This window comes from Paramormyrops kingsleyae, chromosome 15 (genome assembly GCF_048594095.1).
Source record: "Paramormyrops kingsleyae isolate MSU_618 chromosome 15, PKINGS_0.4, whole genome shotgun sequence".
NCBI classification, from domain to species: Eukaryota; Metazoa; Chordata; class Actinopteri; order Osteoglossiformes; family Mormyridae; genus Paramormyrops; species Paramormyrops kingsleyae.
This window is the reverse complement of record NC_132811.1, coordinates 23,330,156-23,345,995: the sequence shown is the minus strand read 5'-3', so window position 1 is coordinate 23,345,995 and position 15,840 is coordinate 23,330,156. Positions and strand designations below refer to the sequence as shown.

Genomic DNA, 15,840 nt, shown 5'->3' with positions numbered 1-15,840 from the left:
TCGTAGTCTTTGTGGTAATAAATTAAATTTGCTGCAAGAGTTTAATTCGGCTGTGATTGAAAATGCTTAATATTCTATATGTATTTTACATGCATATATTTAAGCAGCTGAACCATGGGCAAAGTCTGCCCAGTTATCCCTTCATGCCCATACTCCAGCAGGTGTATAACTACCTATACACAGCTAACAGCCCTTACTAACAGGAAATGACACCTCCACTAATACGTGAGCATGGCACCCTCTGACATACAGCACAAACTGAGCAGAACACATCTCTTGTTGGGCACTGACTTCCTACTTACACTCACCTAAAGGATTATTAGGAACACCATACTAATACGGTGTTTGACCCCCTTTCGCCTTCAGAACTGCCTTAATTCTACGTGGCATTGATTCAACAAGGTGCTGAAAGCATTCTTTAGAAATGTTGGCCCATATTGATAGGATAGCATCTTGCAGTTGATGGAGATTTGTGGGATGCACATCCAGGGCACGAAGCTCCCGTTCCACCACATCCAAAAGATGCTCTATTGGGTTGAGATCTGGTGACTGTGGGGGCCATTTTAGTACAGTGAACTCATTGTCATGTTCAAGAAACCAATTTGAAATGATTCGAGCTTTGTGACATGGTGCATTATCCTGCTGGAAGTAGCCATCAGAGGATGGGTACATGGTGGTCATAAAGGGATGGACATGGTCAGAAACAATGCTCAGGTAGGCCGTGGCATTTAAACGATGCCCAATTGGCACTAAGGGGCCTAAAGTGTGCCAAGAAAACATCCCCCACACCATTACACCACCACCACCAGCCTGCACAGTGGTAACAAGGCATGATGGATCCATGTTCTCATTCTGTTTACGCCAAATTCTGACTCTACCATTTGAATGTCTCAACAGAAATCGAGACTCATCAGACCAGGCAACATTTTTCCAGTCTTCAACTGTCCAATTTTGGTGAGCTCGTGCAAATTGTAGCCTCTTTTTCCTATTTGTAGTGGAGATGAGTGGTACCCGGTGGGGTCTTCTGCTGTTGTAGCCCATCCGCCTCAAGGTTGTGCGTGTTGTGGCTTCACAAGTGCTTTGCTGCATACCGAGTGGTTATCTCAGTCAAAGTTGCTCTTCTATCAGCTTGAATCAGTCGGCCCATTCTCCTCTGACCTCTAGCATCAACAAGGCATTTTCGCCCACAGGACTGCCGCATACTGGATGTTTTTCCCTTTGCACACCATTCTTTGTAAACCCTAGAAATGGTTGTGCGTGAAAATCCCAGTAACTGAGCAGATTGTGAAATACTCAGACCGGCCCGTCTGGCACCAACAACCATGCCACGCTCAGAATTGCTTAAATCACCTTTCTTTCCCATTCTGACATTCAGTTTGGAGTTCAGGAGATTGTCTTGACCAGGACCACACCCCTAAATGCATTGAAGCAACTGCCATGTGATTGGTTGATTAGATAATTGCATTAATGAGAAATTGAACAGGTGTTCCTAATAATCCTTTAGGTGAGTGTATATCAACTATACATTCCATACTGCAAGAGGTGATGATGCAACAGTCCTGTAATGGCTACAAAAAGGCAAGTATTAGAGAAGGATAGTTATTATGGCAAAGGCAACATTTCTCAGGCATTTTTGACTTCTTTCTGCATGTGGCGTATTAATCTCAGCCACATTTCCCACTGCATATTGACAGAAACACGGGGGGGTGGGGGGGTATTCAATTGAACAAGTGAATATAGGCCAGGGTGACCCAGTTGACTGAAGACCTACTTTTAATCTGATAGGCCTCAACCAGACCAAACCTCTGGCAGTTTGCCACTCCAGTTCAGACCGAGTCAGCCTACGATCCCCAACCTGCCCCCAGCTCCCCGATAAGCCTTCCTGAATGTCAGCCATTAACTCACTAGTCCCAGTGTTTATTATTCAACATCTGGTAAAAGATATCAACCATTGCTGAGAGGCTGGATTCAGACGCAGTGCGTGTGGCATCTGCCCTGCCTGAGGTGATGAGCACGAACGTGTGATGCAGGGGAGGCAGGATATTACCAGAATGGGGATAGAGGTGAAGATCAGTTTAAAAATAAAACTGAGTCATAAGGGCACAAGAGAAGTGTAAGACCCCCCCCCCCCCACCCCATCCCCAGTCTTACACACTATATTTAATTTTTTAAACAAGCACACAAGATTATAATAGCTGACACACAGCAACAAGTAAATACCAACAAGTAACAAATAATAAGCAACAGGGACAGCTTGTAACTGTATAACTTGCAGGCTGAATTTGTTTCGCTGGATTCCGATTATCTCCTGTAATTACAGTTAATGTATTTCATTATAACCCGATTATGAACGTAATGAACACTAACAGGAGAAGTTTCTGCACTAGACACAAATACGAATCCACCTTCCAGCAGTCACACAGTCTAAACAAGCCCCCAAGCGTTTGACACAGGATGGCCAACATGCTCAGATTGACCAAATCAGAAGTGCTGCCATTGTGGTCCTTCAGTTGGCTACTGCAGTGTTTCCCAGCTTGGTCCTCGGGGACCCTGAGACTGGGAGGGAGCAAAAACATGGACCGTCTGGGGGTCCCTGGGGACCGGGATTAGAAACACTGTGCTACAGAGTTACAGTTACAAACTAGCCTGCCAGGATTGGTCTAAGCAACATCCATCATCTTGTCTGTTTTTTCCATTTCTGCTTATGCAGAATTCAATTATTATAAAAAAAAATCATAATAAAAATCAAATAAACTAACCCGGGTCCTCTGGCTGACCGGCAGTGTTTTGCATGTAGTATTTAATTACTGATGTTTCACTCATTATTCTTCCTACCAGGACAGAGGTCAAACACACACTTAGTCACTTAAAAAACCGAACAGAGACACCATGTCACCTTTCTCTTATTCCTTGCTGTAACCTTAGCCTCTCTCCCCTGATTATGCATTCCCCCAAACCTTGTCCTCCATCACTAATAATAGCTAACTTTTTTCTCTCCCCTGAACTGAAACATCATAGTAGTGCAGAATCTCTCTCATCTCACCGTATGGCTGACGTTCAAAGTCTATGCACACACATCGCTGTAAATGAGTCACTTACCGTCCGAATAGCGAGACCATTCACAAACCGGCATTGTACCTATTAACAGATCCTGAAATCTCTGAAATAGGGAACTTGGCAAGGTGAACTGCACAGTACACAGGACAGATAGACTACTGCTAAAAATGGACTCATTATTTATTTTCAGATAGCTTTTCCCAGCCTGACTTAAATTGCATCCATTTATTCCGGATGTTTTCTCTGATGATTCGGGTTGAGCTGCTTGCTGAAGGGCACAGCCCCCGGCTTGAACTCCTGAACTCAGTGTCTCTATTACCATGGCATGGCTGCTGAAATGCGATCTCTTCCACCTTGTGGAGACGGCAGTGCGGCAGATACACTGCCGAGAGCACAGCACATGCCCTCCAGGCTCACTGCAGCCGCAGGTAGCAGAAAAAAAGGCTCCTGCCTGCCATAGTACTCAAACCCGCATCTGTACTGATCCAAGACGCGGGGACCTGCACCAAAGCAGAACTAATGTCATATTTAAGCTGTGCCAGACGTGAAGGACAGATTTCACAATGTGAGATTTCCTCTGCTCAGGACAGTGGAAGAAACCACGAAAGTAGGGGAGGCTGAGTAGGAGGGCAGAATGGGGGAGGCGGTGGGGGGGGGGGGGGGGTTATAAAATGGTGGGTAGGAAGAGAAACAAAAAAATTGCTATTGGGAACTAGTATCAACCAAGGCTTGAACATGTAGTCTGGGGCCAAGAAACAAAACGAATGTGGATTTTTTCTATCCATCCATCCATCCATCCAATCTTCCAACCATTTATGGAGGGTTAGGGTCAGAAGGAGCACAGAGATCTTCCAAGAAGGATGAGGCATGAGCCAGTGGAAAACCAAGGGCCTGATAACATACTGTAAGTAAATTTGATTGTGAGGAATGCCCCCCCCCTTCCCACTCAACAAAATTTATTGTGATATAGATACTATCCAGGCATAATTGGAACCACATTTAAACAACTGATTCATCCAGTGATCACTGAGATAAGGAGAGTAGAATTAGTCATTACCCACGTGGATGAGCAACTACTCAAGACCTCAAACTGCTACAAAGGATTGTAGGATGTCCTTACAGCTTCGAAGATCATCGGCACAGATCTCCCCCACCTGTAATCCAACTGCTTCTCGCTTCGCCATAAGAGGGTCCAGTCCATCATCAGGGACACCAGCCACCCAGCTCACACCCTCTTCACACTCTTACCCTCTGGAAAGCACTACTGGTGCATTCACGCCCGCAGCACCAACATCTCCCTGCACATAAGAACTCACACCACCCGCACCTCCCTGCACATAAGAACTCACACCACCCGCACCTCCCTGCGCATCAGCACTCGCATCACCCGCACCTCCCTGCGCATCAGAACTCACACCACCTGCACCTCCCTGCGCATCAGCACTCGCATCACCCGCACCTCCCTGCGCATCAGCACTCACACCACCTGCACCTCCCTGCGCATCAGAACTCACACCACCCGCACCTCCCTGCGCATCAGAACTCACACCACCTGCACCTCCCTGCTCATCAGCACTCACACCACCCGCACCTCCCTGCGCATCAGAACTCACACCACCTGCACCTCCCTGCGCATCAGCACTCACACCACCCGCACCTTCCTGCACATCAGCACTCACACCACCCGCACCTCCCTGCGCATCAGCACTCACACCACCCGCACCTTCCTGCGCATCAGCACTCACACCACCCGCACCTCCCTGCGCATCAGCACTCACACCACCCGCACCTTCCTGCACATAAAAACTCACACCACCCGCACCTCCCTGCTCATCAGCACTCGCACCACCCGCACCTCCCTGCTCATCAGCACTCGCACCACCCGCACCTCCCTGCGCATCAGCACTCACACCACCCGCACCTTCCTGCACATAAAAACTCACACCACCCGCACCTCCCTGCGCATCAGCACTCACACCACCCACACCTCCCTGCGCATCAGCACTCACACCACCCGCACCTCCCTGCGCATCAGCACTCACACCACCCGCACCTCCCTGCGCATCAGCACTCACACCACCCGCACCTCCCTGCGCATCAGAACTCGCACCACCCGCACCTCCCTGCGCATCAGAACTCGCACCACCCGCACCTCCCTGCGCATCAGCACTCACACCACCCGCACCTCCCTGCGCATCAGCACTCACACCACCCGCACCTCCCTGCGCATCAGCACTCACACCACCCGCACCTCCCTGCGCATCAGCACCCGCACCTCTCTGAGCATCAACTCCTGCACCTCCCTGCGCATCAGCACTCATACCACCCTATGCATCAGCACCAGCAGCACCGGGTTCAGGGGCAGCTCCCTTCCCCAAGCTTTAAGGTCACTAAATAACCAGTGACCTGTATCTTTCCACCCTCTGCATTGTACTGCCCACTGTTGTTAAAATTCCACTTCCACACTTCAGCAGTACTATTCTGCCTCTCTAGCTATTTGCATAACCTTCCCCAATGTCCCACCTATTTATTGCATTTACCCCGTAAATCACACTGTTTTTGGTCTTATCTTGCTGCACTGTCCTGTTGTGCCCCCGTGCACCTGTCCCCCACCCTACCACTGTGGCGGAAGAATTTCACACATGACAACAAAAATCTGAAACTTAATGTGATTCCCCTTCAAACGCCTGCCAAGTCAGACACGCCCAACAAATGTTACACTGCTTCACTTGGCATGTTTTACTTTCCTTAGGTACCCCAATTCACGCAAGAGAGGACAAACTTCTCAGAGGAAGGTCGATTCAGAGGAGTCAGTGTCTGGCCCTCAAACATGAACAAAATAAAACAATGGCAAGCAAAAGAATATATCTTTGTTTAAAATTCTGTTACAGCTGGAGCACTACATCAAAAAAGAAAAATGTTTCTTAATTACATAAAGCGATGCCTGGAAAATAGAAATTAAAACTAATAAAATTATTGTAGAGAATGCTACTTGTCCATTTTAAAATTTGTTTGCCCTCTTCTATCTTGCCAACGTGTAACAGTGTTGCCAAATTCTGCTACAGGCAAACTTGCTCAAATGAATCTTTAATTTGTTCTCACTCTCCGCCTCCAAGGCAACAACCGATTCTTTAGCATGACCCAGCAGAAAAAAATTCTGCGTGAGCCAAAAAGGCCCCCTGGGGGAACTGGGGGGGTTTGTCTCCAGTTTCGTCTCCTTCTGGGCCATGTGCTCCACAACCCCAGGCATCTGCTGGAAAGACAGGGAGCTCCCAAGATCGGCCGCTCATCCGGCTGATGACTGACGACTTGCGGTAAACTGAGATGTATCACATCGCCTTGGTTTCTGTTGCTTGGCATTACATAACATGATACAAGGCAGATACCAGTACACAGGAGTGCTTTTGACTATTTTAACCAACAGATAACGGCAGATAGAACCATAGGGGCAGTTATTTCGTGACCCAGTGTAAACACATAAAAGCAGCTGATATTTTTACACATTACCATGATAGTGCAAGCAGTACTAACATCAGTTTAAACAAAATCATTCCCTGAGAATAGAATGTTGCATTCTGGTACGGGTGAATGTCGGTCAAAAAAAGCAGTAAATATGTATAGCCACCAGTAGATTTCTTTAAAAAGCAAGAGGAATGAAACTGTTTTTGAGTCATTTATGAAATGGGATTCGTACTTCCAGAATGCAGCTTCACTGAACATGCGTCCATTTTCCAAGCCGGTAATCCAGTACGGGAAACCGGGAGCTAATCCCAGGCAGCACAAGGCACAAGGGAGGAGAATATACCCTAGATTGGATGCCAGGAGGATGCAGGGCATGCACACACACACAGGGTACAATCTAGAGACACCAAAATGTCAAACCGCATCTTTTTGTGCTGCAGGAGGGAACCTGTACAGCCAGGGAGAACATGCAGGCTCCACACACACAGCGGATGGGACTCAAACCCCAAGCACTAGGGGCTACAGAAATGGATGCACGTAACTGGTATGCAAGTACGCATTCACCTTTAAAAGCGATACATGTAGCAACCGATTGCTGTAACGGTGCAAATCTGTGCGTATTTTATGTGCATTTGCACTGCTATGACAAGAATTTACCGTGCATTTTAACCTTTATACCACAAATGAAGTGCGAATTGGCATACAAAGCTTAAAATGCACAGTAATTTCTTGTCATGGCAACGCAAATCCGCGTAAAATGCTAACGCATCTGCACTGTTACAGTAGTCGTTTGCCGCACATATCGCTTTTAAAGGCGAATGCGTAGTTGCATACCAGCTATGTGCATCCCTGACTATGGAGCTACCTTAGTGAACCATGAGGGCTGGGAGCATTAATTGACTGAGTCAAATCTGTCCTCTCGCATTACTCTTGCATGACCTCGTTATATACCTATGTACAGGTGACCTGTTCATTTCAATATCAACTGTATACATTGTTTTATGCACATGCAACTAAAATCATTGGGTAAAAAAGTTTCTCTCCCCCCTCAGTCAGCAGGTTAGAGGAGAACGGAATTCTCCTGACAATTCTATTCATATTGTTAAAAGCGAAATCTTGGAAAATATTGAGTGGGACAAATCCACTCATTCACCCATCTTCTAGTCACTTATCCACTATGGGCTTGCAGGCAGACAAAGACCACTATACACATAAATGATTTAGAAAAATATGACCTCCTGTGGTACAATATAAATTAAGCACAATGAGAACATATAAGAGGAAAATGGGCAGGAAAAATCATAAAATGGCAACAATGTACTGAGACTGGATAATGAAACTCAACCCCCCGGTTTTAGACCACAATAATTTATTAGTATGGTGTAGGGTAGGACTGTAGAGATGTACCACCCTGGAGCGCTAAGGTGCTGCCCTAATTTAACACACCTGATACAGATAATCAGGCCCTTCAGTAGCATCTCAGTATTACAGCCAGCTCAGCTTCAACATAGCATAATACTTACAATATGACTGAAGGACCTGATTCTCTGTCTCAGGTATCAGGGCTGTACCTAAGCTCTGCAGGGTGGTAGATCTCCAGGAGCAGGGCTGGGCAGCCCTGGTGTTGGGCCTCCATTTGCAACTAATGCAGCATCAATTCATCTTGGGAATGACAGATACAAGTCCTGCACAGTGGCCAGAGGGATTCTGAGTCATTCCTCTTGCAGAACAGTGGCCAGGTCACTATGTGATGCTGGTGGAGGAAAATGTTTCCTGGTTTGCTCCTCCAAAACACCCCAAAGTGGCTCAGAAATATTCAGATCTGGTGACTGTGCAGGCCATGGGAGATGTTCAACTACACTTTCATGTTCATCAAACCACTCTGTCACCAGTCTTGCTCTATGCATTGATGCATCATCATCATCCTGATACATGACACCACCTTCAGGGTACAATATTTGAACCACTGGGTGAACATGGTCTTCCAGAATGATTTGGTAGTCCATCTAGAATAAGTAGTGGGTCTAGGGAATGAGATGATACTGCAGCCCAAACCATCACTGATCCACCCCTATGCTGCACTCTGGGTACGCAGCAGTCTGGGTGGTAAAGCCTCTTTGCAGCTTCTCCACACCACAACTCTCCCTGATGTGGGAAAGTCAGTGAAGGTGGACTCAGAGAACAATACATGTTTCACATTTTCCTCAGCCTAAGATTTGCGCTGCCGGCATAATTGAAACCGACGTTTGACATTCGCACGAGTGACCAAAGGTCAGGCTGCTAGAGCCAGACCATGAATATTGACCCTACAGAGCTCCCAACAAAATATTTTTGTGGAAACAGGAGAATCAAGGTGCACATTTAATTCTGCAGTGAGTTGGGCAGCTGCAGTTTTATGTTTTTAGGGTCCAGTCCAGGTTAGTACCCAGACGTCCCTGTCAGACAGCTTCCTCTTACATCCACAGTTACTCCTGTTGGATGTGGTCCGTCCTTCCTGGTGGTATGCTGACATTACCCTGGATACTGTGGCTCTCCATACACTACAAAGACTTGCTGTCCTGGTCACACATGCGCCAGCGAAACGCACACCAACAATTTGTCCTCTTTTGAACTCTGATGTCTCCCATTATGTTGTGTGGATTACAATATTTTATGTGCAGTTATGCTATTGCTCTGTTGATTCAACCTTCACACTCTGCTCTTACGGATGTAATGTGCAATCAGTAATGATTGGCCACCAGGCTGCACATATATAGGCATGAAAACTCAAACACTATTCACCAGGTATTTGTTTCATTGTCTGCCCCTTGTATATATTTTGCATAATTCAATAGAAAATGCAGATGTTGCTGTACTATAGCACCTAAATGAGCTTAAACTATAGATTACACACCGAAAGCTGTGATCGAGACTGTCTACCCTCATCTATAACAATTCCCTCTGAAAATTTATGGCTTCATGTGGATAATTCCTTCTGTCTCAAGACCACACATCACACGACATATCACATTTGAAATTAATTAATGCTGAATTTCAATGCTAAAAAATGTTTGCATAAGGTTACTGCAGTCATTAATTTCTGATAAGTAACCCACAGTGGCTCAGTGGCTGGCACTGTTACCTTGTTCCTCTAGCACTGGGGGTTTGACTCCTGCTTCTTCTCCATGTGCATGAGTTTTCATGGCCTCCCTGATAACACGGAGTTGCTCCCACAGCTCGAAAACATGCAGACTAATTGGTGTCTCTAAGTTGCCCATAGAGCATGACTGAGTGAATGTGACTGGCATCCCATCCAGGGTGTAACGCTGCCTTGTGCCCTTCTCTGCCTGGCATAGTGACCAACAAAAGTGACTAGAAGATGGACGGATAATCCATTCTATTTCCTATTTTCCATCTATTACTTGATATAGTGAGAAATAAACAGATCAATCTCTTTCTCATTGAAGAGAGTTTTAAAGATAAACTACGCTTTTGAGTTAAAGTGAAATCTAATTACCTTCGATTTAATTTATCAGCTGGTGCAGTGTTAGAGGAAGGGCATGTTCTGGATAGACTGGATGACACAACCATTTAAATCTCTTATTTGTTGATGCCCTGATCATATGCCAGTCAGACTGAAACCATGTTTCTTTTAAAATGCAGTTAATTACTTTCATTTTTATATAATGAGAAAATTAGTAGATGATTGTGTTGTCTGGATATATCCCAGTCTCACAACCACTTTCCCAGTTAATTCAGATGGCTACTTTTATTTCAAGTCTTAATATTCTTCTAATATTTTAGCTTGACTACTGGCCTGAAGTGTGCTGTGCAGCAGCAGATAACCCAGAGAGGCCTGAAATCTAAGCTGCTCGGATCACGGACACGTTAGAACAAGCCGTGTAAAAAATGTTCCACTTCCTCTGCTCTTCATTTTATTATATGGCTCCTACACTGCAGTGATATTGCACTACTATTGCATTACTGTTGTACCAAAAACAGCATCCTGAACTGTAACAGCAAGTAATGTCATGAAACACATTTATTCACGTGGGTTATAATACTACACGCTTTTAAAGTTGTGTCTATTTCAGTTAAATACTTTCACATAAGGTGGCACTGAGGGTACTACAGTCACCTCACACTATCAATTTGGGGGTACAAATTTCTCCACTGTGTATGGAGTTTACCGGTTCATTTCCCTTGGCCTGCCCACTGTATCCTGCAATAGACTAGCACACCATATAGGGAACAGCCAGTCTTGTACCCTATTTGGTTACAACATTGTTTGATAGAGGCCCTGGTACTAGATAAGCTGTTGAAAGTCACACTGGTGCTTCTGCAATTACAGCATGAATAAGATGCATCATATACAGAAACATTTTGTATCGCTCTGTGCTGAACGACAATCTTAATGGAGGAGAGAATCCGACATCCTGCTCATGCCACAAACACAGCAGGTCTTACACCCAGCAACACTGAGAAACATTTACTAAAACTTAGCATTTAAGTTTCTAATTATACAATGCTATTTCACATCTGACGTTATGTAATACAACTTCAGAGCAATATCCATAGCGGCAAACGATATTCCAATTATGTAAAATTGCTGAATGGCCCAATTTGAATCTGTGAGGGGCAGGTCTGTGAGGGGCAGGTCTGTGAGGGGCAGATATGTGAGGGGCAGATCTGCGAGGGGCAGGTCTGCGAGGGGCAGATATGCGAGGGGCAGATCTGCGAGGGGCAGGTCTGCGAGGGGCAGGTCTGCGAGGGGCAGGTCTGCGAGGGGCAGATATGTGAGGGGCAGATCTGCGAGGGGCAGATCTGCGAGGGGCAGGTCTGCGAGGGGCAGATATGCGAGGGGCAGATCTGCGAGGGGCAGGTCTGCGAGGGGCAGGTCTGCGAGGGGCAGATATGTGAGGGGCAGATCTGCGAGGGGCAGGTCTGCGAGGGGCAGGTCTGCGAGGGGCAGATCTGCGAGGGGCAGGTCTGCGAGGGGCAGGTCTGTGAGGGGCAGCACGGGGCCAAGCAGCAGCTGAACCACTGACACTGCCAGCTCACAGCTCCCCAATGGAGAAAATGCAGCAGACCTTCAGGAAACCACTTAACGTAAACGGAGAGTCCAAATACTGTGTCAGCACACCGGTCAGCTTCGCCGTCCTGACATAATGACTCAGCGGATTAATGTGCCATCCAAAATGACAATTTCTCCCAATGTAAGTAGAATCGCGCCCAGCTGTTGATCATATGATGCTCTGGCTGTGAAAAAACCTGACAGAAGCATTGGTGCTTTTAGGGACAGGGGACACTTCACTAATGAACACATCCCATTACGAATCCACTCTGTCCCACTGCTGTAATCTTGTGACTAGAGCCGTCATGCTCCTTTGTACTCTGTTCCCCGCTACTGATGCTGAGGCGTTAAGACTGTCCTCACCTTGGTGTTTAAACATTCTCAGATCAAGAGACCACAGGCACCAAGGTAATAATAATAATAATAGATACTAGATCTCAATCCCAAAGTATTCACACTTACAGGCTGCATGTGGATAATTACTGTGGGGGGGTTCCCGCTGACACATCTCAGCCCCCTCACGCACTAGATGAACTCCACCACCCCCCCCCCCCCCCCTCCATCACCCCTGCCTCAATGCCGGCAGGTGTTTATAACGACAGGTGGAAGCGTACATCATCCGCTGTCAAGCGCAGCATAGAGAATAACGGCAAGCTGCGGTTCCTCATACTGCTGCTTCATTCCCACCAAACCGCAGGCTGACTCTCAGGCACGCATCCAGTTGAGAAAAAGGACTTTACATAATCAGTACAAAAAAAAAAAAACTCGCTTGTGCATTGTTGTCCACCATGTTCGCAAAGATGTACCTTCTCGACAGGAATTTTCCAGGTCAAACTGATATAGGCTTACAATATTAAATGCAATACTCGGCAGCTTTGTTATCAAACGTGGACCACAAAGGAGCTGAATTAATAACTCAAAACCACTGTTAACAGATGTTAACTACATCAAGTTAGGAGACTCTTTAGGCTTGGACATACTGAAGCCAACAGGGCCACAGGGAATTAACAGTTAAAGCTGTAGGAGCAATATAGAAAATCAATGTAGCGCTTAACCAATCCATCAGACAATCAACATTTCCTTTTATTTCAAATACCACTTGGAATGCCCAGCCAAAGCGATGTCTCACAAAGAAAATTAACAAGAAACACATGGATAAACTGTTTACTGACGATGAAACCACAATTGATTAACATATACCCACACAAGTAGCTTACCATTACTCATGACAACTATACCACGCCATATAAAACGATCGTTTTGTTAAATAAAAATCCAGCAATTCAGACCGCATTGGTTCGGCTTCGGATTCACTGTTAAAAAAAAATGCTAAAAACCTCAGGCTACTTTATTCCCCCTTTCATGGCAGGTTAAAACATCGCTGGTTAGTTAAATTGTGCGATCGGCTGAGCGTATGCAGTAAAATGCTCTCAACTTCATCGCACCGTGGACGGATGCTGTAAATCCAATCTGGCAGCAAAATACCATCTCGATTATATGTACTTCGTTATTCTTTGGCTCTAAAATAACACAATACATAGCAAAATACATTAGTTTGCCACCTACTGTTAAGTATTATATATTGACAATTGATATTAAGCAACTTAATGGGGTAGCGTATCAGTATGCCGGCTGCTAAAATAGCAGAATGCATACTGGAAATGTCTTTACCTGTAAAGCGATCGGTGCATTCACTTCACGGTATTGTAGACGCAGTTTTCTCTTTATGCACAATGCAGATGGACTACAGTACTACTGATGCAACGGATCGGCGCATATGAATGAACATGGGGTGTACATATGCAATTCTCAGCTTACCATTAAGATCCCCTCGGAACAAATCTAACACAGGCTTCCAAAGAACGCTGCGAAGAGGAAACACGGACGTCTTCTTCTTCTTCTAAATCCACTATTTTTGGAAATGCGGTTAATACAGTTCCTAATTCAGTTCGCCGGGAAAATTTCGTTCCCACTGCTGTCTTCGGAGAGCGCTCAGTGAAAATATAAACGTAACAAGTCCGGACATTTTTGCAGGGTTTGGGCTTAATTTAAATACCTAATTGCACCTTTTTCTCGGTCGTGATTCACTGACCGTGCATAAGGCTCGTGAGAGCCACACAGACCTAGCGTCAATCATACAGGTCCCCTCGTCTTCGTAGATCCTCCTCTGTGTAGCGGGGGCTGGAACACTGACGCCCACAGCAACTCCAAATAACGGTGGAGACTAACGGAGTTCAGAGCAAGCTGCTGGTAATGTAATCAGTTCCGCAGAAAAGGCATTGCGACCTTTTTTTGTATCGTCTTATGCATTTTAAATATTAAGCTGGTACTAACGAATAAATCTCCGAAAGAAGGTTACAGCACTCGACTGACGGAGTGCGATACTCCCACTCACCGTGGGGTGCAAAGCTTCACCCCTTCCCACAAAACCACTGTGGTAATTCTTCAACTTCGCTGAATTTTATTTTGACATCTAAGGACATACACTGTGGGGTCTCACACATCCAAGGTTGTTGGTTTGATTCCTGGTTTCCACCCACACTCCAAAAACTCTCAATTGCCTCAATTGTGAAACTGTGTGTGTATGTGTGTGTGTGTGTGCCCTGTAACGGACTAACATCCCATCCAGGGATCACCTCAACGCTTGCTGTGATCCTATGCTGAAAAACTGATTATAGAAAAATGGACGCATTGTTATTACAGAACAATCATTCAATCGAGTCAGATTATATGCTGTTTTTTTTCTCCTTAAATTCCTTCGCAAAAAGAGTATTTTACCGTGTTAACAATATCGCATAAATAGCTGGCTGTCATAACAGTTACACCAACCAATTAGAATATAGATTACATAACTGGCTATGAATAGGTCTACCTACAGACAGGTCCCATTTATGGTGGTAGTAAGCATGGCATCAACCTGACAGGATTTCAACTATAAAACAATAGCATATAGATTAATTTTCTTTCTCTTTCTGTGCCACCTGGATTCTGTGACTTCCTGAAATGAATTCAGTGAGTTTTGCTAGTTATTTTTTGCGTAACATTTTTTGTAGTACAAATCAATTAATAAGATTAAATGAACTGTTTAGTTATATTACTTGTGGAACAACTAAGCAATTCAGAACTGGATGGTTTTGAAAGATGAGTAGACACCAGTCTAAAGTATTTTTTAAGAAATACAAAACATGGTTCAAGTACAGCTGTCTTCAAGAGCTCCAAAAGACTATTTGAAGTTTTCAAATTTAGAAATACATTAATTTAGTTAGCTTGTGGGTGTTATGACAAGCAGGACAAATGACTCTAGGGCTGGCTTTTGACAAAACAATAGGTCTTTTATTTAACTTAAACAAACAGGGACTGGAAATTAACAAGATCACACAGGAACAAAATAAGAGGGCTAGACTGGGGCCAGAAACAGGCTGACAGGAGGAGCCACATTAATGACAGGACAGGGAAGCACTTATATACTAGAATAATGAGGCGGCTACTGAGAGGCAACACGAGGGGTAAAGGTACAAATATCCAATATTAAGGCCATATTTCTAACATGCAGAAAAATAATTTAAAAAAAAACTGGTTCTTTTGCTAATCCCACCAAAAGAATCAAGGATCCTACACTGCCACCATAGGGCCCCTAACGATACATTGAGGTACCCACTGCATTAAAGTTATTTTCTTTTCTTAAAATTCTAAAATTTTAATGAAGCTCAGAATATAGGAAGCAAGTTAAGGGTTAATTCATTCATTATTTTTTATTTTACTATCACAATCATCAGTTCTGAAGCCAGTCCTTGGACAGTATTAGGGCTTCCATAGCCCAGCTAACATTTTGCTACATTTGATTCTAATCTTATTCAACTACCATAACTACTATTATTCAACTACTATCAAGTCCTTAATTTCCTGGCTGAAAGTGGCTTGCGAGTCCCTGCCAAGGACAATGCTATGCCCCATGACCTGTACTTTGTGAACTCTACACTACGATATTCATTAAAAGATTTAGATCTACTCTACAAAAGAGCATCAGGATTACCTGAAAGGGAAGGAAAACATAGAACATTTTGAGATAAAAGTTGATGTCATGTCCTGCCCACCATGTCTGCCTGACCCTCTTGTTCCCTCCCTTGTGTGGCCCTAACAAGCCACGCCTGCTGCTGGTTTGTCTCACCCCCTATTCCTGCCCTCATGTTAACCACTCCCAGCTACATCTTGTCTGCTCCCTCATTAGTCATGTATTTAAGTGCTTCCCAGTTCCATCATTGCTGTCG

At 45.0% G+C, this 15,840-nt stretch overlaps 1 protein-coding gene across 3 annotated transcripts in view; it reads right to left on the bottom strand.

Annotated features, from left to right (window-relative positions):
* The window catches only part of lrrc7 (leucine rich repeat containing 7), a 181,499-nt gene extending 167,564 nt beyond the window's left edge, over positions 1-13,935 (bottom strand). For 2 of the 3 annotated variants that reach the window (XM_072699695.1, XM_072699696.1), the window contains exon 1: positions 13,391-13,935. The gene's annotated coding sequence lies outside the window, so the exon portion shown is untranslated. The other variant, XM_072699697.1, reaches the window with a different exon arrangement.
* Between the last annotated feature and the right edge of the window lie 1,905 nt (positions 13,936-15,840).